Raw genomic sequence first — 21,021 nt, 5'->3', positions numbered from 1 at the left:
TTTGCTGGCTTGGCATGGTTACACTACGATGAGTTCTGGGCAAAGATTGTACTTTTACTTGAAAAACCGTGGGGGGGTTGGGGGCAAAATAATGAGCTGGGGGTCAAATGGATGTATCCACAACGGCCTCTGCCTACGATGCATATGGCCCCTGGACTAGCAGTACAACCCAGCCCTTTTCGTGGGAAGCCCATCCCTGGTAGGAGGGACATGGGGAAGAGGACAGCATTTCAATTCAGGTGCTTGCTGGGGATTCAACTAGGGATACTGCTCAAGAATGCCAGCAAATACAAACATGAACACTCAAAATGTGGAGGTAAGCATGCAGTGTTTTGGAGACCAAGGAAGATTTGGAATGAGTGGGCAAGGTAGAGGGGGATCCTTTCAATCTGGTTACAAGGGCTTTTACTCCAATTAATTTGGAGGTTTTGAGTTATTGGTTAAGATTTTACCCCAATAGAGAAGATGCAGCAAAGCTGGAATGGGGATTTAAAGAAGGTTTTAGGTTGGGCTATCAAGGACCAAGTGTACAGAGGATGGCTGAGAATTTGAAATCAGCAAAGGAACATGACCGTATAATAAGAGAAATTGAGCAAAGAAATTGCAGAAGGATGGCGAGCCCCTTTGACTATTGGCCTTTACCTGACCTATTGAACTCTCCTTTGGAATTGGTGCTTGTTGGACCTGGCTTTTTGACAGGGTCATCCCCAAACTTTTTGCCTCCTCCCTCCTATTTTTTCTGACCTGTTGTTGTTGGCTTTTGACCTCTGGGCACTTTACCACTGCTAACCAGTGCTAAAGTGCATATGCTCTCTGTGTAAATGGTACTATTGATTGGTTTATCCATGATTGGCTATTTAATTTACTTATAAGTCCCTAGTAGAGTGCACTATATGTGCCTAGGGCCTGTAGATTAAATGCTGCTAGTGGGCCTGCAGCACTGGTTGTGCCACCCACTTCAGTAGCCCTTAACCCTGTCTCAGGCCTGCCATTGCAAGGCCTGTGCGTGAAGTTTCACTGCCACTTCGACTTGGCATTTAAAAGTACTTGTCAAGCCTAGAACTCCCCTTTTTCTACATATAAGTCATCCCTAATGTGTGCCCTAGGTAACCCCTAGAGCAGGGTGCTGTGTAGGTAAAAGGCAGGACATGTACCTGTGTAGTTTATATGTCCTGGTAGTGTAAAACTCCTAAATTCGTTTTTACACTACTGTGAGGCCTGCTCCCTTCATAGGCTAACATTGGGGCTGCCCTCATACACTGTTGAAGTGGCAGCTGCTGATCTGAAAGGAGCAGGAAGGTCATATTTAGTATGGCCAGAATGGTAATATAAAGTCCTGCTGACTGGTGAAGTCTGATTTAATATTACTATTCTAGAAATGCCACTTTTAGAAAGTGAGCATTTCTTTGCACTAAAATCTTGTTGTGCCCTTCAATCCACGTCTGGCTAGGTTTAGTTGACAGCTCCTTGTGCATTCACTCAGACACACCCCAAACACAGGGTACTCAGCCTCACTTGCATACATCTGCATTTTGAATGGGTCTTCCTGGGCTGGGAGGGTGGAGGGCCTGCCCTCACACAAAGGACTGCCACACCCCCTACTGGGACTCTGGCAGACAGGATTGAACTGAAAGGGGGCTTGGTGCATTTCTTAGACACTCTTTGAAGTCACCCCCACTTCAAAGGCACAACTTAGTATAAAACAGGGCCTCTGCCCTACCTCAGACACTTGCTGGAGAAGAAACCTGAACCAGAAACTACATCCTGCCAAGAAGAACTGCCTGGCTTCTCAAAGGACTCACCTGTCTGCTTTTCTACAAAGGACTGCTACCTTGCTGAACTCTTGTCTGGCTGTAAAAGTGCTCTCCAAGGGCTTGGATAGAGCTTGCCTCCTGTTCCCTGAAGTCTCAGGACCAAAAAGAATTCTCGCTTTCACTTGGACGCTCCGCGTGCCGAAATTTGACGCACAGCTTGCTCCGCGGCAAGAAAAACGCCGCACACCGACACTGATCGACGCGACGCCTTTGGGGCGACCGAAACTTTGACGCACGGCCTCGCAGGGACAACGCCGCCCGACTTCCAAGGAGAAATCGACGCAACGCCTGCCGTGAGATCAAAACTTCCACGCGCAGCCCCGCAGAACGACGCGCAGCCGGAAAACAAGCAGGAAAATCCACGCACAGACCCGGGCCATCTGGTAATCCCCGCGATCCACAGAAAGAGACTGTCCGCGCACCGGAAAACGACGCACGACTTCCCTGCGTGGAAAATAACGACACAAGTCTGTGTGTGCTGGGAAGAAATCGACGCACACACCATTTTTCCACGTATCTCTTCTCCTGTGGCCCTCTGAGGAGATTTCCCACCAGAAACCAGGTACTTTGTGCTTGAAAGACACTTTATTTGCTATTTAAAGACTTAAGACACTTTATGTCACTTTTCAGTGATATCCTTACAAATTCATATTGCAACTTTGATCGTTTTGACCTGCAAATACCCAGATAAATATTATATATTTTTCTAAACACTGTGTGGTGTATTTTTTTGGTGTTATATTATGGTATTGTATGATTTATTGCACAAATTCTTTACACATTGCCTTCTAAGTTAAGCCTGACTGCTCGTGCCAAGCTACCGGAGGGTGAGCACAGGCTGATTTTGGATTGTGTGCGACTTACCCTGACTAGAGCGAGGGTTCTTGCTTGGACAGAGGGCAACCTGACTGCCAATCAAAAACCCCATTTCTAACAGTGCTGAAAAAGAATAGGGGAGAATTCCACATGATACATCCACATCACCTTTCTTGGCCTCAAGGACTATCTGTTAGTGATTACATAGCAAGGGGGGATTCTGCAGTTCATTTCATCTCAGAGGATGTAGCTATGGAACTTGTGCTAACAGTGGGTCCAGCTGCAGAACTAGCAAAATGTGATATAAAGTCAGCATTTCGGCTACTTCCGGTGCATCCTTTGGATTTTTCATTGTTGGGGATTCAGTTTGACAACCAGTTATATGTTGATAAAATGTTACTAATGACTTGCGCCATTTATTGTAGTTTGTTCGAATTTCAGTATCTTTTTACAGTGGTGTTTTACTCATACAACAGGTATGGAGCTGATCACACATTATCTGGATGACTTTGTTGGTAGGTTCAGGGAGGACTCCGGAGTGTACAGTGGCATTGACAATTCCAGGCTATGGCAAAAGTATATGGTGTACCTTCGGCTCCAGAGAAAAACGGAGGGCCGAGTACTTGTCTGGTTTTCCTTGGTATTGAATTGGTCAGTGAAAAGGGAGGCGTGGCTGCCTCAAGAGAAAGTTATGGAGATTGAGATGCTGGAAGTCGCAATAAAAAGCACCCAAATAACAGTTACAAGTTTAACTCGTTAGGTTTACTTAATTTTGCTTGTAGGGTGCTAAGAGCAGGAAGGCCATTCTGCAGAAGACTTGTTTTCACTAAGTCAGGCGGTAGATTGGCACACCATAGAGTCAGGATCACAGCAGCTACGAGAGTAGATTTTGTGGTTTGGACAACATTTCTGAGATGTTTCAATGGTTTAACCATGTGGTCCCTTGAATTGGATTTTGTTTGGATGGTTCAAATCTTCCCCCCCTCCTCAGACACAGCTGGTGCCAAAGGCTTGAGTGTGTTTTGGGATGGCAGATGGTGGAAGGAGAGAAGGAAAAGTATTGGATTCTTTGAGTTCTTTCCTTTGTTGGCTGCATTGGCAGTATGGAGGGGAGGGGGAAATGTTAGAGAATAAAACAGTTACTTTCAACACTGATAACAAGACAGTGGTAGATTTGGTCAATGGTCAGAAGGTTTAGAATCTGCACCTTTTATGATTACTGAAAAGATTCATGCTGGGTTGTCTGAAGTTTAATATCTTTAGAGCCAAGCATGTGCCAGGTGTGAACAATAATATAGCAGACGCATTGTCTCGTTCACAGTGGCAGAGATCCTGTGGTTTGGTGCCCGGAGCAGATTTGAAGAAAACTCAGGTCCCGCAGGAGGTATGGGAACTAGCAGCTTGAAAATGTTGAAATTGATTAAGAAGTCTTTAGCAGAGAGCACTAGAACAGCTTATAGAAGATCTTGGGAGGAATTTGAGGATACGGGTCCGTAGGGGCAGAGATGCACAGGGTTGTTCACAAAGAAGGGATGATATACTCACTTTTATAATTAACAACATTGAGAGTAAAATTTCAGCTACAACTATTGCTGGTAAATTGTCGGGTTTGAGTTTTTATAGAAAATATTTCTGGGGATACGAGCCCACAGCTGGGGAAATGGGCAGAAGACTGCTGCAAGGATGGGCGAAAGAATCAGAGAGCCTGGTTAACTAGAGAGCCTATCTCCATGAAATTGCTAGTAAGCATGTTAAACAGTTTGGAGTATATATTTTTTTCACAATATGAACAGGTTCTGTTTAAGTTATGTCTATTGTGGCTGCTTTTTGGGGCATTTAGAATATATGAATTATTGGGTAAAGGTTGTGCTGGGGGACTAAGGGAGGAACACGTAAAATCTACAGGTGAATATGTTCAAATATTCCTGGGGCAGTCCAAGACAGACCAAAGAAAAAAGGGGGCAACAGTGTCCCTACACAGAGTAGAAGGGACAGTATGCCCAGTGGATACCTGGTTGGAATTCAAAGCAGTTGAGAGGAGATTCAGGTTTGATCTTTATTTATCAGAATGACAAGGCTGATGGCCTCACAGGTTTTGGGAGTATTGAAGAAAGCGTTATGTCACATGGGTGTTAGATCTATTTCATTTTGGCACTCATTCTTTTCATGTATCTGCAGCATCTGAAGCTGCGAGATTGGGGTTTTCAATCAAGAAGGTAAAAAGACTGGGTCATTGGTCATCTGATTGCCGGGGGCTTTTCGGCTCTGGATATTTTGCCAAGCGCTGATTTAGGGGATGCAATATATGATGAAACCTTAGATTAGGAGGATGATCAGGAGATGGAGGAAGGTGAAATTTGTGATGATGGGGAGCACACGATGCACAAGGGAACACAACAAGGGAAGAGTTGTAAGAATGTAACAAGGAGAGGACCATTGGTGTTTTGCAGGAGTTGCCATCCAGTATGGTCCAGGGTGTTCAGACAGGTGAAAAGGATAGTCAGGTTTGGATTATGTCGAAAAGTTGAGTACAAAAAGGGTTCAGGCATGGGGAGGGGATAATACAAAGGTGGTCCATTTGGTATCAGTAGCAGTGGGTAGCAGTCCGATTACAGTGGCATTGGGTAGTAAAGGTGATGGTAATGGTGAATGGTTGAAAGAGAAAAGCAGCACTACTGTCCAAAAAGATGGGAGTAAGGATGGTAAGGCAGTTGACAGGGTGGGTGATGGGGAATCTCACCCAGGCTGCGAAGGAGAAGATATATAAAAGGTGAGTTTGTTGATGTTTTCAAGTTATTACACAGGGAGGTTCAAGCAAAAAGAACGGTCTAAGGAGGAGGAATGGGAGATGACGAGGAGACCAAGAGTCCCCACGACAACAGAAAATTGGACTTCTGCATTTTTTCATTTTCACTAGTGTTTACTGCGAGAAGCATCCAGAGTGAAACGTTTCTCTTTTTAACTATATGGATGTGGGGAGACAGGCTCAAATGCGCTATGGGGGTTATTGTTTGTTTAGATATGATGAAGAATTCAGAGCTCTGATGGCACCATTTCCAGATAAAGAGTGGGGTTATATGGACAATGAGCTTTGAAAGCAATGGTTGCTTACTTATAAAAACGGCTCCAGCTTTACATACAGCTACTTGGCTCACGATTTCTTATAAGCCCTTTCAAGGACATCCTACCCAAGCAGGGGTGGGTAATTCCATTAGAAGTCAATTCCCCCAGAATGGTTCTTGTTGGTTGTTTAACATAGGTTCATGCACAAGGTTGCAATGTAAGTTTAGACACGATTGCTCCAATTGTGGAGGAAAACATCAGCTAGTTCAGTGCTTTGGAGTAATGCAGTGGTGGTGGAAACAGGGGTAGGGGCCAGATTCAGCAGGTGGTGGGAAAAGGATCCTACTCCTATTAAATAGGAGATTCGGTTTTATTGGCTACAGTTTTATCCAAAGATTGTGGAGGCGAAGTTGTTATTCTGGGGTTTTGTAAAAGGTTTCAGGTTATGTTATCAACTCCATGAGTTCGTAGATGGACAAAAAAATAAATTAGAAAAAATTGAATTGAAAAATTTGAAGTCTGCAGTGGAGAGGCCAGAAGTTGTAAGGAGGAAGTTGGAAAAGGAATTAATGGCTGGTAGGATAGTCGGTCCATTTGATTTTTGGCTTATATCTAATTTTACTATTTCACCATTGGGAGTGGTGCCGAAGAAGCTACAGGGTGAGTTTAGATTGATTCATCATCCATCATGTGAATCAGCCAATGATTTTATTGCACAGGACGATTTCATAACACATCAGTTGATGAGGCTATTAGATTGTTATCAAAGCATTCCTACTACAAATCCTGACCAAAGTTAGACACTCAGGGCCCGATTTCTGGAAAGTTAGTGCCACCTTTGTGCCATTTTTTGACGCAAAAGCGGTATAAACTTACAATATATAATTATATTTAAGTTTGTGTCGCTTTTGCGTAAAAAAAAAAAAAAAAAACACATCACGCCAAGGTGGCGCTAACTTTTCATAAATCAGGCCATCAGTCTGCTTTTAGATTGTTGCCAGTTCACCCTGAGGATTTTTCATTATTAGGGATTCAATTTGATGATCAGATATGTGTGGATGGAATGTTGCCAATGGGTTGTTGGGTTTCTTGTTCCATTATTTGAAACCTTCAGTTGCTTCTTGCAGTGTGTTTTTCAACAAAAGACAGGGTTTCCGAAATGTCACTCACTACTTAGATGATTTTTTCTTGGTAGGTGAATCAGGATCGAATGTATGGTCAGGTGGATTTTCAGGATTGCATGAAGGATATGAGAGTGCCATTGGCTCCTGATAAAGGTGAAGGCCCTGCTACTTCTATTACTGGGAACTGAATTGGATTTGATGAAGCTGTAAATGTGTTTACTGGTTAAAAAAGGTGCAGAAATTGATTTCTTTGTTGGAGGAAGCAGTTTTCAAGGATAAGTGCGAGTTGCGACAGGTGCAGGCTTTATCGGGCCATTTGAACTTTGCATGCAGTATTGTGAGCTTTTTGTACACGGATTGGATTTGCAGTTAAAAGGTACAAGTTTGCTGCACCACAGAATTTGGCTTAAGGCAGGAACAAAAGCAGATTTGAGGATGTAGATTTTTTTTTTGAAGGGTTTCAACAGTGTGAGCATGTTGTCAGTTGATGAAGAGTTGTATTGGCAAGTGCCGATTTTTTCTGAAGCCACTGGTGCACATGGTTTTGGTGTTTTTTTGGGGATGGGCATTGGGCGGAGGAGCCGTGGCCCAAGGCTTGGAGAGCAGCACACCATAGTATTGCTTTTTTGGAGTTTTCCTTTAGTGGTTGCTCTGGTTTTCTGGGGAACATTTGTGATCAGCCGGTGTGTTGTTTTCAATGCTGACAACCAGACAGTGGTGAACTTTTTATCCACATAAGCTATCCACGCCAAATTTGTGTCCTCTCCCCCCCCCAACATCCTAGGGATTCTAAAAGGTACCCATAGTTTCTGGGTTCCCCTGGAGGAGACCAAGAAATTAGCCAAAATACACCTAAACTTTTTTTTAAAAAATGGGAATATAGGGCTGCTGAAGAAGGCTTGTGGTTTTTACCCTGCAAATGGCATCAACAAAGGGTTTGCGGTGCTAAAAATCACCATCTTCCCAGCTTTCAGGAACAGGAAGAGTTGAATCAGAAAACCACATTTTTCAACACAATTTTGGCATTTTACTGGGACATACTTCATTTTTACTATTTTTGGTGCTTTCATCCTCCTTCCAGTTAGTGACAGGAATGGGTGTGAAACCAATACTGGATCCCGGACAGCTAAGTGTTTCTGAAAAGTAGACAAAATTCTGAATTCAGCAAGGGGTCATTTGTGTAGATCCTACAAGGCTTTCCTATAAAAAAATAACAGCTGGAAAAAAAAATAATAATAATAATAATAATAATAATAAATTGAAATTGAGCTGAAAAAAACTCAGCCATTTTTCTCAGCGTTTTACTGTAACTTTTTCCTGCAATGTCAGATATTTAAAGCAATATACTGTTACGTGTGCTGGACTCTTCTGGTTGCAGGGATATACAGGGCTTGTAGGTTCATCAAGATCCCTAGGTACCAGAGCCAATAAATGAGCTGCACCTGGCAATGGGTTTTCATTCTATACCGGGTATACAGCAATTCATTTGCTGAAATATAAAGAGTGAAAAATAGGTATCAAGAAAACCTTTGTATTTCCAAAATGGACACAAGATAAGGTAGTGAGCAGCAGTGGTTATTTGCCCATCTCTGAATTCCGGGGTGCCCATACTAGCATGTGAATTACAGGCCATTTCTCAAATAGAGGCTTTATTTATTTATTTATTTTCTTTAAAAACACACGGTCTTACATTTGGAAGGAAAAAAAATGTAGAGAAAGACAAGGGGCAATAACACTTGTTGTGCTATTCGGTTTTCCCAAGTCTCCCGATAACAATGGTACCTCAATTGCGTGGATAGGCCTAATGCTTGCGACAGGAAAGGCAATATGGACACATCACATTTTTACATTGAAATCTGATGTGTTTTTTGCAAAGTGCCTAGTTGTGGATTTTGGCCTCTAGCTCTGCCTGCACCTAGGGAAACCTACCACACCTGCACATTTTTGAAAACTAGACACCTAGGGGAATACAGGATGGGCTGACTTGTGGGGCTCTCACCAGGTTCTGTTACCCAAAAGCCTTCCTTTGCAAACCTCCAAAAGTGGCCCAAAAAAAATTTTTTTTAAAAAAAACTTTTTCCTCACATTTCGGTGAGGGAAAATTCTGGAATCTGAGAAGAGTCACAAATTTCCTTCCACCCAGCGTTCCCCCAAGTCTCCCGATAAAAATGATACTTCACTTGTGGGGGTAGGCCTAGTGCCCGCGACAGGAAATGCCCCAAAACACAACATGGACATATCACATTTTCACAAAGAAAACAGAGCTTTTTTTTGCAAAGTGCCTAGCTGTGGATTTTGGCCTCTAGCTCAGCTGGCACCTAGGGAAACCTAGCAAACCTGCAGTTTTGAAAACTAGACACCTAGGGGAATCCAAGATGGGTTAACTTGTGGGGCTCTGATCAGGTTCTGTTACCCAGAATCCTTTGCTAACCTCAATATTTGGAGAAAAAAAAAAAATCCCCTCACATTTCGGTGATAGAAAGTTCTGAAATCTGAGAGGAGCCACAAATGGCCTTCCACCCAGCACCCCCCCCCCCCCCCCAGTCTCCTGATAAAAATGGTACCTCACTTGCGTGGGTAGGCCTAGTGTCCGCAACAGGAATAGATCACACAACGGTCAATGTTGGTACTTACATGAGGCAACTGTTGACCCTGGGGTGCTCAATTCCTTACGTAGGCAATAGGTATAGGCACTCAAGTGGGGTAGTGTTTTTATCAGGACAGGTGAGGAATCACTGGGTGGTAGGAATTTTGTGGATCGCAGCATATTCCTGTAGTTTGTGTGACAGAAATGCAAGAAAAATAGAGTTTTTATTCAACATTTCAGCTCTGCAGGGTATTCTGGTTAAGAAAACTTTGGGGAATCCACACAAGTCACACCTCTGTGGACTCCCCCGGATGTCTAGCTTCCAGAAATGTTTGGGTTTAGTATGGACCGAAAACACAGGTGCCTGCCTTACAAAACCAGTTTGTTTTGTGATAGATAAATCTCGATGTCTCCACAATACAATTGGGCAGTGGAATTTGGGGCTGAACTAAATTGGGGAGCTCCCAAGAGAGCACCCTCTCTGTGCTTGCTGCCGCATTCACCTGCTCTCTGGGTTCGGCTAACTCACTATTGCCCTGTTGCACAGGCTGTGCTTGCGAAGGGACAACAGGACTGCCCTCATCACATCCCTCACAATTTACTGGAAGGAGTTATCCAATGGGACTCCTCCAACTGAAAAGTCACTCCCAGAGTCTGTGCCACTGTCCCATCCCTCAGATGCTGTCTCAGTGTCTGATCCTATGTCAGAGCTGTTCTCTATAACCAGAGTGATGTCAGCAGCAGTCACCCATCAAGATGCCATCTCTGCTATTGGCTAAACTGTTGCTCTAAAACACTAGCCTACATAGACAGTCACAAAATTGCTGATGTGTGTGTGTGTGTGTGTGTGTCAGATACATGCAACAGTAGAGGCCACCTTACCTGCGCTTCTTGCCTCAATCAGCATGTTCTTTCAAGACACTCAAACACCTTGTCACATCATTCGTCAGTCTTTAGCACCTCCTGCGCCCAGTCCAACAGTCATTATTGGTGCTCCCACTTCCATGTCCTCCTCCTCGGATTCCCTCATTACCACCCGGCAAACGTGCTCTTCATCTCTCCATAGCCACCCCCCACCCCGCACATACATTTCATTTGTATTATAGCGCAGGTAGTGGCTGACTTTACTAATGTACTCAGCTATTTACATAAAATACAGATTTGCTCTTTGCAGTAGTCATATTAACCTTCTGCGCTTTTATGGCATAAAACTGCCACTAGACAAAAGTCTGATCCTTTTGTAGCAGAAACATAATCATAAGACTTACTTGACTTCTTTATTGCTGCCTAAAAGCTACAGTTGAAATGTGTCAGTTGAAGTATGTGCACTGCTTTGAAGACGCAAGCTGCAACACAACTGGTGGCTAGAGAGAGAGATAAGTTTTATATGTCGGTCTGGCCGGGGGGGGGGGCGGCCCGTTTTCCTAGGTGGGCCGACCCCACTCTCCCCCCAGTGAAATCCCTGGTGTCTAGTGCCGTTTCCTGGCCCTCGATCGCAGCTGTGCTACGATTGAGGGCCAGGAAACGCGTTCGGGAAGGCCTCTTATGAAAGGGGAGAGTCTCCCCTTTCATACGAGGCAGAAACACTGACATCAGCGAGTCTCGCGCCGCACTGACGTCACAAAGGGGCGAGTGGGGGGGGGGGGGGGGTAGGGGAGACACGGAAGCTCTTCTGTGTCTCCCAGGGATTAAAAAAAAAAAAAAAAACGAAGAAAATCCTCGAGTGTGATGCACCCGAGGATTTTCAAAGCCCCTCCCTGGTGTCGGCCACTGGTCATGACCCGCACCAGGGGCATTAAAGGAGTTAAGGTGGCTTGAAGCTTTGGTTGGGTTCATTTAGAACAGATAAGACTGTTCAGTGTATTGCTGGTTAGTGTTGGTCAGCCTTTCTGCCTATGAAGAGTGAATATGTATTTATTCATTAAGATGGTTAATTTCCAAGTTCTTTCCAGCTGTTAGCAGTCTTGAAGGCTACATTAGGTAAGTTGGGGATATCAAAGAATGTTTATGGTATGCATTCTTTTCGCATTGGAGCAGCCACGGATGCTAGAAGAGAGGGTAAGAGCGATAAGTGGATTTTGGTTGATGAAGGATATAAGTTTTCAAGAGGTTAGTCAGTCTAGTGTATAGATAATTGTTGTTATGTAGTTTAGAATTTCCTTGGGTAAGGTTGTGTGGTTGGTCCGCCTGCGGAAGGTTTATTGGTGTGGATCATAGGGCACTTATTCATATGCTGTGCAGCTAAGCAAGCTGATTTGAGGCCTTTTGGGAGGCAGTTGGGTTTTGATGGATCTAGGGTAAAGATTTTTTGGGTAAGGAAGAAAGGGAGGAGGTGGGGAGAGCTCTTGGCTAGTCTTTACACAAGATTGGCAAATGTGTTTTGCCCTAATTTGTTAGTTCTGCACTAAGGTGAGATGGGCTTAGTGCAACACTCTGGTATAGGTCTGCCTAAAGATATGAAATTGGATCTGACTAGGTTGATTTCAAGTTGGTCAGGCACTCACAGCTTATGGACAGAGCTGATTCCAGGGAGATTTTGGAGAGGTGCTCATTGCTTTTCAATCCAAGGGAAAACTAAGGAGAAAGATGAAGAGAGAGGAAGGGTTTTGTAAGCAGCAAGGCATTTCTGTGTTGCAACATCCTGAAATTGTTCATAACAATGCATCGTTATACAGGCAGAATAGGTATATCTTTCTTTGGGTAATGAGTTCTACATTTTGGAGTTGAGGATTGAGATTGCGGAATTTTTTAGTGAACGACTGAAATTCCTGAATTTTAAGGTAATATTTGTTGGGGAAGGAAAACGCCTTCGGGCTTCCCTAGGTGCCTGAGAAGAGAGACATTTCAGTGGTTAGGATGGGGTATGGAAACACCATAAGGAAAGGGCAAGGATATTGAGAAGGTCCAAAGGGATGGAGGGGCAAGGGGAACAACAGGAAGGGGACACTAGGGTATAGGTGTACTGTATTTGGGACAAGGTTGATCTGGGAAAGGACAATGGATTTTATTAGAGGGTGGGGTTAGGTGGAGGTTTATGTATTAGCTTTGCTAGGCTTAATGGCAAGGTTGTTTTATAGTTACCAGACCTGTTCTATTAAAGCAGCCTTTTACCCGCTTTTCAGTTTGCAGCATGTTATTGTGCTGTTTTCACCAGGGAAAGATACGGAAACGCTTCTTAAGGCTACAGGAGTACAGAGTATCTAAAATATTAGTAGTCTAGGAACTTGCAGAGCGGACTTTGCCTCTGCTTTAAGAAATGTGAAAGCGACCGTACCCAATTATTGTAGGCCTTATTGGTTTTCCAAGACAGATTGATAGATTATGAAGAAATGTTGGAGCACAAATAATGTGCAGAAAATGGTTGTGTTTTTCGTTGGTGTATACAATATATAAAACATACGTGAAAGTCTGTGTCACTGCACAGTCACATTGACATGTCCTACACCTTCACAACCCGGTTTCTAGAAATGGGGTCTGATCGTAAAGGCAGCAGCTGCGGCCTGTCCTTTAGGGCAGAGTGGCTACACCCCCCACCTTTTGCCCCTCGTAAAGAGTGGCTGTCAGGCTGAGCAAAGGTCAGCCGGACAGACAATCTTCATGTTCAGTTCAGGCGGCCAGGAGCAAGACAGGCGCAATTTGGCAGACTCCTGGCTGCCTGAGCTGAACTTTGCTGGGCTGCAGAGGTCACAGCTCCTATGGGCGTGACCTCCTCGGCTTAGTAAAGGTGCCTCGACATCCCCACCCTCAGTGACAAGGGGAAGCGTCACCCATTGACTCCCATCTAGGTGCTTCAGGTTTAAGCTGAAGCACCCAAGACGAGCGTCAATCAGTGACACCTTGTCACAGAGTGGGATGGGGTCAGAACAGAAGTTCCACTGACCCCATACCACTGTGACGAAGTTGGGGCTCAGCCTTCCCTCTCTGGCGGATCTAAGGTCAGCCAGAGGGAAGGCAGCAGTCCCAACCCTCCTGGGACCTCCAAGCTGAAGGTATGTGTGTGTATTTTTTTTTTTTTTAATTTAAATGTATGTTCGATATAGGGGGAGAGGGTCCACCCACCTCCTAAAATTACCAGAGGCCACTGAAAGGCAGGATCACATAAACAAACCATTTTAACAGGTTGTGGATCACAAAGGTTATAAACTACCCCAGGCTAGTGGTCACATTAGGATTGCTGTACAAGCACTTATACAGCAGAGCCTGGCCCTCCGCCTTGGAGGTCACTTCAGAGACCACGGAAAAGGCTGCAGTACAGGACAAAATAGCGTGGCAGCATTAGTCAGTCTCTTGCTTGAAGGACTACTAAAAAAACGCTCGATTCTTTTGTATTTATGCAAATTAAAAGAACTTTGAAGACCCATATTCACTACGGTATTGTTAAAGGATTCCAGAGGAAAAAGCAAATGTTTAAGTGAGAGCTTCAAGTAGAGGAGAGCAGGAAGACAGACGCAACAAAGAAACAAATTAGACGTCAATCAGTAACAAAACACACACACACACACACGGCGAAGTAAAGGCGAACTACGGTGAGATTGTCTGCAAATGTGGCTCCTTAACTGCTTTACGCTTATTTACAAGATTGTAGCTCTGCAGACAAAACAGAAATATGCACGGGCGTAGTTTAGCCAGTAACACTGAGGGTAAGCGTCGGATTTTCCAACCATCATTCTGGCAAATCATCTTAAAATATGCTATGGTAAGCAGGGAATGGGGGGGGGGGGGGGGGGTTGAGGAGTGCGGATTGTTAAGGGTATTTAAAACGCAGTATTTTGGAAAATAAGCAATATGTTTATGTCCTTCAAAAACAGAGATGGGCTAGAGAGTGCATGTATGTATGTATGTATGTATGTAAAAATCCCAGCTGAAATCCGACAGATACTTCACAAAACCGACTAATAGCACCAGGTCACAACTACTTACGACTTAAGCCATTTATCGGGGGTAGCCTCAAACACCAGCCCTGAAGCTGCGCCGATGGAAATAGGTTTTCGTTTTTTAAACGTTATCTAAAAAGCGGATAATAAACAACTATACCCTCGAACCCATGCACGTACAATAGCAAACAGTTGTACCACTGGAGCGCGCGCTCAATTTACTGTTATTTACATTCTAGAGTTACACTGAACCGCAAAGTAAATAAAGCAAAACAACACTTTCAACGATGGAAATGCATAATGACCGGTAAAGCCACTACCTTCAAGTTTAGCGTTTTTCAAAACTGTTTTAGATTGCACCGAGAAAAGCCTTTAATTTTGAATAACTACAAAACAAAATATTACAAAAACTTGGTTGAAGTTAGCTGACCAGTATACAAAAACAAGAAGAGAAAGGCGATAAAAATATCACCGAAGGGCACATGCTGCACAGTCCAACACCCTGGGGGTGGGAAAGGCTCCTTAACTGTCTAGAAGGCGCACGCAGTAGAGCAGAACTGGGCGTAGCGCCGTTATCGGGGGGCATCGGGTCTGCCTGTGGCCTCTGAGTGACAAGATTAGTGGGGGAGGGATCTAGCCCAGGGAGGGGTTAATCGCTGGAAACCTGCGACGGAGCCATGGTAGCTCGGAACGGCTGCTCCACCATAATCACTTTAATGTGTCTATAGTCGGGTAAGGGTACAAACCACGAGTGTCAAGGGGTACAAGATGTCCACCTATATAAGATATGTCCATGGCTCCTACCTTGGAAACAGGACTCCCTGGCTCTGGATCACGCCTTTGGCTACAGGAAGTCATTGGAACGGAAATAAAAATGTGAGGATAGTCCCATCCCAGAGTACCTGTCTGCTACCGACAAATGGCAGTACACTCCCAAAATTAAAGAATTGTAGGCATGCAATATCCGCGACTTCCTGAACATTTAAAACCGTGGCTACAGCGGTTATATGGTGATTAATATAGTTATCGGGTTCCCTACCACGACCTAGGTCATGCGAGCCTCAGAGACTCTATCCAGGAATCTCCCTGCAACATCCCCCAGGCGTCACAGGGTCTTTATACCCAACCTCAGTGGTGACCGCAGGGTTTCCACACTGCAACCACAGACGCTCTTTCGTCTTTGGAACCCAGTCACAGGGGCCCCAGGGTTTAACACCCCCTCTCTCCAAGACACTTCCCGGTACGAGCTCCGCTTGTCAAACCTCAAAATGACTAGTCTACCACTACCGGGCTCTGCGCTGACCACCTGGGTCAGCCGGAGGAAAAGCAGGCCCGCAACAAAGGTCTGAGTACAAGCTTCTAATCTGACTCTGAACAAAGGGGCCACACTTACCCAATGTCTCCTCCCTTCATGCGGGACTGATCCCGTCCCGCTGTTCGTTCTCCGGCCGCTTACAGCCGGGATTTCAAGTCAGGCACTGCGGCGCCCACAGCCAACTCCGAGCCTCATTGGTCGATGGGTTGCCAGGTAACCAACAACAGCGGCTTGTATTGGTGTAAGGATACCGGTGTCGAGCACACCTGTCATGGGGAAGCCGTGGGCTCTGCCTGTGACAGGTGCACCGGGCTGCCGTAATGTACTGGCCCCGGAGCCCAAGCACTGGCGCTGTCACTTCAACCAGGGCGCCTGTGGAGGGGGTAAAATGGAAGGGGGATTGTAGGCTGACAGTGGATTCTAAATCGCCGCTTTAAACGGTAAAGCACGGAACGCCAATTACAATTTCAAACTTTGTGATGTAAGTAATGTAGGCATCTGTATTTGATAAACACAGCAAAACTAGAAGTACTAGAAGGTAATGAAGAACGTATAAAGTGGATAGGCTACTTATAACTGACGTGGAACAAGTTGAGATCCCCAACGTATTTGTCCATCAGCCACACGCGTTTTTCTCTTATGGCTGCTGAGGTGTTATGCCTGTATCTAGTTTGGTGGTAGGAACTCGAGTTTTTTTTCGCTGCCCAGCTTTCTAGATCTTTTAGGAGAATACTCGTGTATGCCCTGGATTCTACGTCGGTTAAAGCAATCAACTGATGGTTTGGAGGATCCTTTATGCTCCCCTTCCTATAAATGGGGTACAGCGCCATGAATCTGGGACCGAGGGGCGTACATAAAGGAGGCTTGAAACAAAGGCTTTAAGTATTGGCGACAGAAATCCATATATGTTTTTAAAAAAATGTTCAGGTTGGCCAGTTGGTCCTGTTGCCCGTTTGCGCTTATTGTCTTTAGGTGCCCAGTTTTGTGCTTGCCTTGAAAGTCAGAACAACAAGTATTAGAATGCAAAGTAAGAAAACGCAAGATATGAGAGCTCAACGTGCCTGTGTGAACTAGTTTCTCACATGTATTTAAACCTTTGGTTTTTGATGTCCCTACGAAACCAGTAGTCACTTTATTTTGCCTTGAGTGCACTTTACGAGGCAGCTTACCTAGTCGTTATTTTCCAGTGATCTATTAGCATTTTATTTGATGGCTAATATCTCGAGAAAACACACTGCCATGCACGGTGTAAAAGAACGTTTCTTGGTTAATTTTTTCAAGGGTTTTCACAAACACGTTTCTAGGGGTTACTGCCATTTTTCTATAAAAATACAGTGTCATCATCCCTGTGTAAAAACCTGAAGAAACATAACCACTGAATCTTTAAATATACCTGAAACATTAGAACAGCACAATAGCCTAAAATGAAGCTTTATCAACTATTTGGCGGCTTTATTGCATTTCAAAATGGCAAAGGCCTAAGGAAGATAGAGTTTGCGATAAAAAAACATGAACATAATCTAACACTAAAACTCTTTTACCCCATATGGGGAATAAGCCATTTAGCTAAACTAAAAGTTGTTGGGAAGGAATTGTACTTGATTCTACTCTGCTTCGCATCTTTACCACTGTTGACATATACTTTGCTTTTGACTCTCGTGTCTCACTTTTTAATTCTACGTTGTCTCTCAACTGGTCCCTGCTGTCCTCGCGAAAGTTAGGCGTTTACTTAAGTACCCACCTCTCACTCATCACTTCCAACCATTGACATCCTACACCTCCTCCCTCCCTGGAGGATTCTGAGGGATGAAACCAGAGCACAAAACCAAAGAAGCCTCTGCCTTCTTGCTTGATCCTCAGTTTGTAAATCCATGGCAGGAGGAGCGCTATGCTGAGGTACTGCTCATCAGAGACTAGATTACCATACATTCCAAAACTGGTGGCGGCTGGTGATTTCTGACGGCGGTGGCGCACAAAACTAGCTCCAATTTCCTAAGAGTGTGTCAGACGTCTTAGGGGATGAGGCTTCCTGCAACAGACCAAGAAAACCAAACATTTGAAAAACAGTTGGGTCAAATGGTGCATTTAAAGCATCATTTTCACACAGATTAGTTTAAATGCCATTGGTGTGCCAACGGACGCTCGCCAAGAGTTGACCGAATTTTTTCAGAAAGTGCACTGCGTGTCCCCCATATGTCAATAATTAACGGTACAGGGACCAACATTTTGTTATGGCTGCCTCATATGAAAAGGATGCCCCCTTATGCCAAGAATTACAGACTGTCAGACTCCGTTTGAGTGGCCACGGGGCAGAGGGGGTTACTGGGCTCCAACCATGGTGCTTGAGGTTGTTTGCCACTGGTGTCTTGTGTCCCGTCCTACTATGTTTCTACAAACTGGCCAAGTACAACGCTTTCTGCACTCCACTTTCAGGGTAGTGAGGATGACCTGTTAGAGCCTTCTCAGGGAGGCAATGCCGGGCGCGGGCCATAATCTCACACTTTAATAATCAACCAACAGACACAATAACTTCGATGTCTAACCCATGCATTACATGAGAAAGTACATTTTAATCTCTCAGCATTTCTATCAATCCAGTAAACAGGGCAATGATCTTCGTTATGATCCTTCCTTGTAGCACAACACCCACTGACTCACTTGTGCTACTCTCTCCAGGGAGACCATTGATTAACTTGCTCCACACTCCCCAAAAATAAGGGCAGATGTATGAGACAGGACCATATACAGTTATTGGTGCAAATGTGCACTCAGTCCATGTTTCAAAGGTTCTTTCCCCTGTGGTGTAGTGAGTAATGACGGAATCTCTTGCGCTGATCTTGCGCACATTCGGCAGCCACACTGTCCTGCAGATGAAGGACTGTAGAGATTGAATGCATTCTTTAGGGGGTGCTGTGGAGGCTCTGTGCTGCTTAAATCTCCATCCAAGCAGCCTCCTGGGCTCAGTTCAGCAGTGAGCAATCAATCAATCAAACAGGAATTTGTAAAGCGCACTACTCACCCGTGAGGGTCTCAAGGCACTGAGGAGGGGAAGGGGGAGAGAGGGAGGGGGGAGTGCTGCTACTGCTCAATCAGCCAGGTCTTGAGAAGTTTCCTGAAGGTAAGGAGGTCTTTGCTCTGGCACAGGTGGGTGGGAAGAGTGTTCCACGTTTTGGCGGTGAGGTGCGAGAATTATCTACTGCCGGTTGTAGTTCTGGGGACGCGTGGGACGTTTGCGAGGGCGAGGTTGGCGGAGCGGAGATGCTGGGTCAGGGTGTAGAAGGAGAGTCGTCTGTTGAGGTATTCTGGTCTGGTGTTGTGCAGTGCTTTGTGAGCGTGGGTGAGGTGTTTGAATGTGATTCTCTTGTTGACTGGGAGCCAGTGCAGGTTTTTCAGGTGGTCTGTGATGTGTCAGTGGCGGGGGATGTCCAGGATGAGGCGTGCGGAGGCGCTCTGTATGCGTTGAAGCCTCTTCCAGAGTTTGGCCATGGTTCCTGCGTAGAGGCCATTTCCCGTAGTCCAGCTTGCTGCTTACCTGGGCTTGGGTGACTGTTCTTCTGGTTTCGGTAGGTATCCATTTGTAAATCTTTCGGAGCATGCAGAGGGTGTTGAAGCAGGAGAAGGAGATGGCGCTGACTTGCTGGGTCATGGATAGTGAGGGGTCCAAGATGAAACCTAGGTTGTGTGCGTAGTCGGTGAGAGTCGGAGTGGTTCCGAGAGTGGCAGGCCACCGGGAGTCATCTCATGTGGGGGGGAGGGTGGGTGGAGCCGAAGATGAGGACTTCCGTTTTGTCAGAATTGATTTTGAGGCAGCTGCTCTTCATCCATTCGGCGATGGCCTTCATTCCTTTGTGGAGGTAGGTCTTGGCGGAGTCCTTGGTGAGGGAGAGAATCAGCTGGGTGTCGTTGGCGTATGAGATGATGTTGAGGTTGTGGGATTGGGCGACGTTAGCGAGCGGAGCCATGTAGACGTTGAAGAGGGTTGGGCTGAGGGACGAACCCTGGGGTACGGCGCAGATGGTTTCGGTGGCCTCCGAGCGGATTGGGGCGAGGCACACTCTCTGGGTTCTGCCGGTGAGAAAGGAGGTTACACAGTCCAGGGCTCTGTCGCGGATTTGAGCATTGCTGAGGCGTTAGCATAGGGTGTGGTGGCAGACGGTGTTGAACGTGGCCAAGAGGTCCAGGAGGATGAGGGCCGTGGTTTCGCCGCTGTCCAGTATGGTTCTGATGTCGTCGGTGGCGGCGATGAGGGCGGTTTCAGTGCTGTGGTTGCTGCGGAATCCGGATTGGAAAGGGACCAGGGTGCGGTTCTCCTTGAGGAAGCGGGTTAGTTGTCTGTTGGCAGCCTTCTCAATTACTTTTGCCGGGAAGGGGAGCAGGGAGATAGACCGGAAGTTCTTGAGGTCCTTTGGGTCCGCCTTGGGTTTTTTGAGGAGGACGTTGATCTCTGTGTGTTTCCAGCTGTCCTAGAGCAGAAGCCACCACTCCTGTTCGTAGGTGCTGGCCCAGCTGTTGTAATCTGTCTAGCCACATAAATGGAGTCAGTCCCAACTGGGCTACTCAGCTGGTGCTGATGCAGGTAGAGCCCCGATCGGCCTTATGGAGTCACCAGAGCCATTTTGGCCCTGATTGGCCGGATATCATCACAATAGCAGTTGTAATCCCTATTGGACCAATCTGGTCACCACAGGAATTTCAGCCCCAGTCGTACTGTTGCAGTCACCACAACAGTTGAGGTCTGGATCAGTACAACTCCATTACAATTGCATTTTTAGCCCTGATGAAATGAACTAAAAAAACGTATAAAGCATACTACTACCCAAAGACGTCTTGGCGCTAGTAGATCACAAGTTCAGCAGCACCAGGTACAGAGAGAAAAAGGTAGAAACCAGAGGAAGATTAGAGCCAAGTTTTAAAAGCTTTATGGAAATGTTTATGACCAAGCAAATACTTAATATAAAAAGGCATGGAGTTCTAAACCTTGACCGTGGCAAAGAAAAGTGACTTGGCAGCCTAGCAACTCCACACTACTCTTGGCACTACAATGTGCTTCCCCTCAGCCGATCGAAGAGACCATTTGGGGATGTACCATTTAAATTTACTTCTTAGGAAACCTGGGCGAGCATTGTGTAGAGTGCTATGAGCTATGCACAACACCATAAACATAATCTGTTTTCTTACAGGAGGGCAGTGCAGATTAATCAGCTCCTGTGAGACCAACTGATATTTGGCAGTACTTACTATGAGTTGGGTCAAAGCCTCTCCGCAAACTACTGAGAGACAGCTCATTAATATTTAGGTAATGATCATTGCAGTAACCAATGTGTGAAGATAGTATGACTAAAACAACTGATTTATGCAAGGGAACTGGATTAAACTGGAATAAATGTTTTAGCCTCCTAATGATGTCAAAGCAAGATGATGTGACTTG

General features: G+C 45.4%; 1 protein-coding gene across 6 annotated transcripts in view; it reads right to left on the bottom strand.

The window, feature by feature from the left end:
• Positions 1 to 15,760, bottom strand: part of SSX2IP (SSX family member 2 interacting protein) — a 415,768-nt gene extending 400,008 nt beyond the window's left edge. For 2 of the 6 annotated variants that reach the window (XM_069232281.1, XM_069232284.1), the window contains exon 1: positions 15,672 to 15,758. The gene's annotated coding sequence lies outside the window, so the exon portion shown is untranslated. Of the gene's footprint in view, positions 1 to 15,671 lie in introns of all 6 variants that reach the window. The other 4 variants (XM_069232283.1, XM_069232286.1, XM_069232285.1 and 1 more) reach the window with 3 other exon arrangements.
• Positions 15,761 to 21,021: the final 5,261 nt, after the last annotated feature.

This window comes from Pleurodeles waltl, chromosome 4_2, assembly GCF_031143425.1.
Source record: "Pleurodeles waltl isolate 20211129_DDA chromosome 4_2, aPleWal1.hap1.20221129, whole genome shotgun sequence".
Classification (NCBI taxonomy): Eukaryota; Metazoa; Chordata; class Amphibia; order Caudata; family Salamandridae; genus Pleurodeles; species Pleurodeles waltl.
Note: the sequence above shows the minus strand (reverse complement) of the source record. Positions and strands in the feature narration are given on the sequence as shown.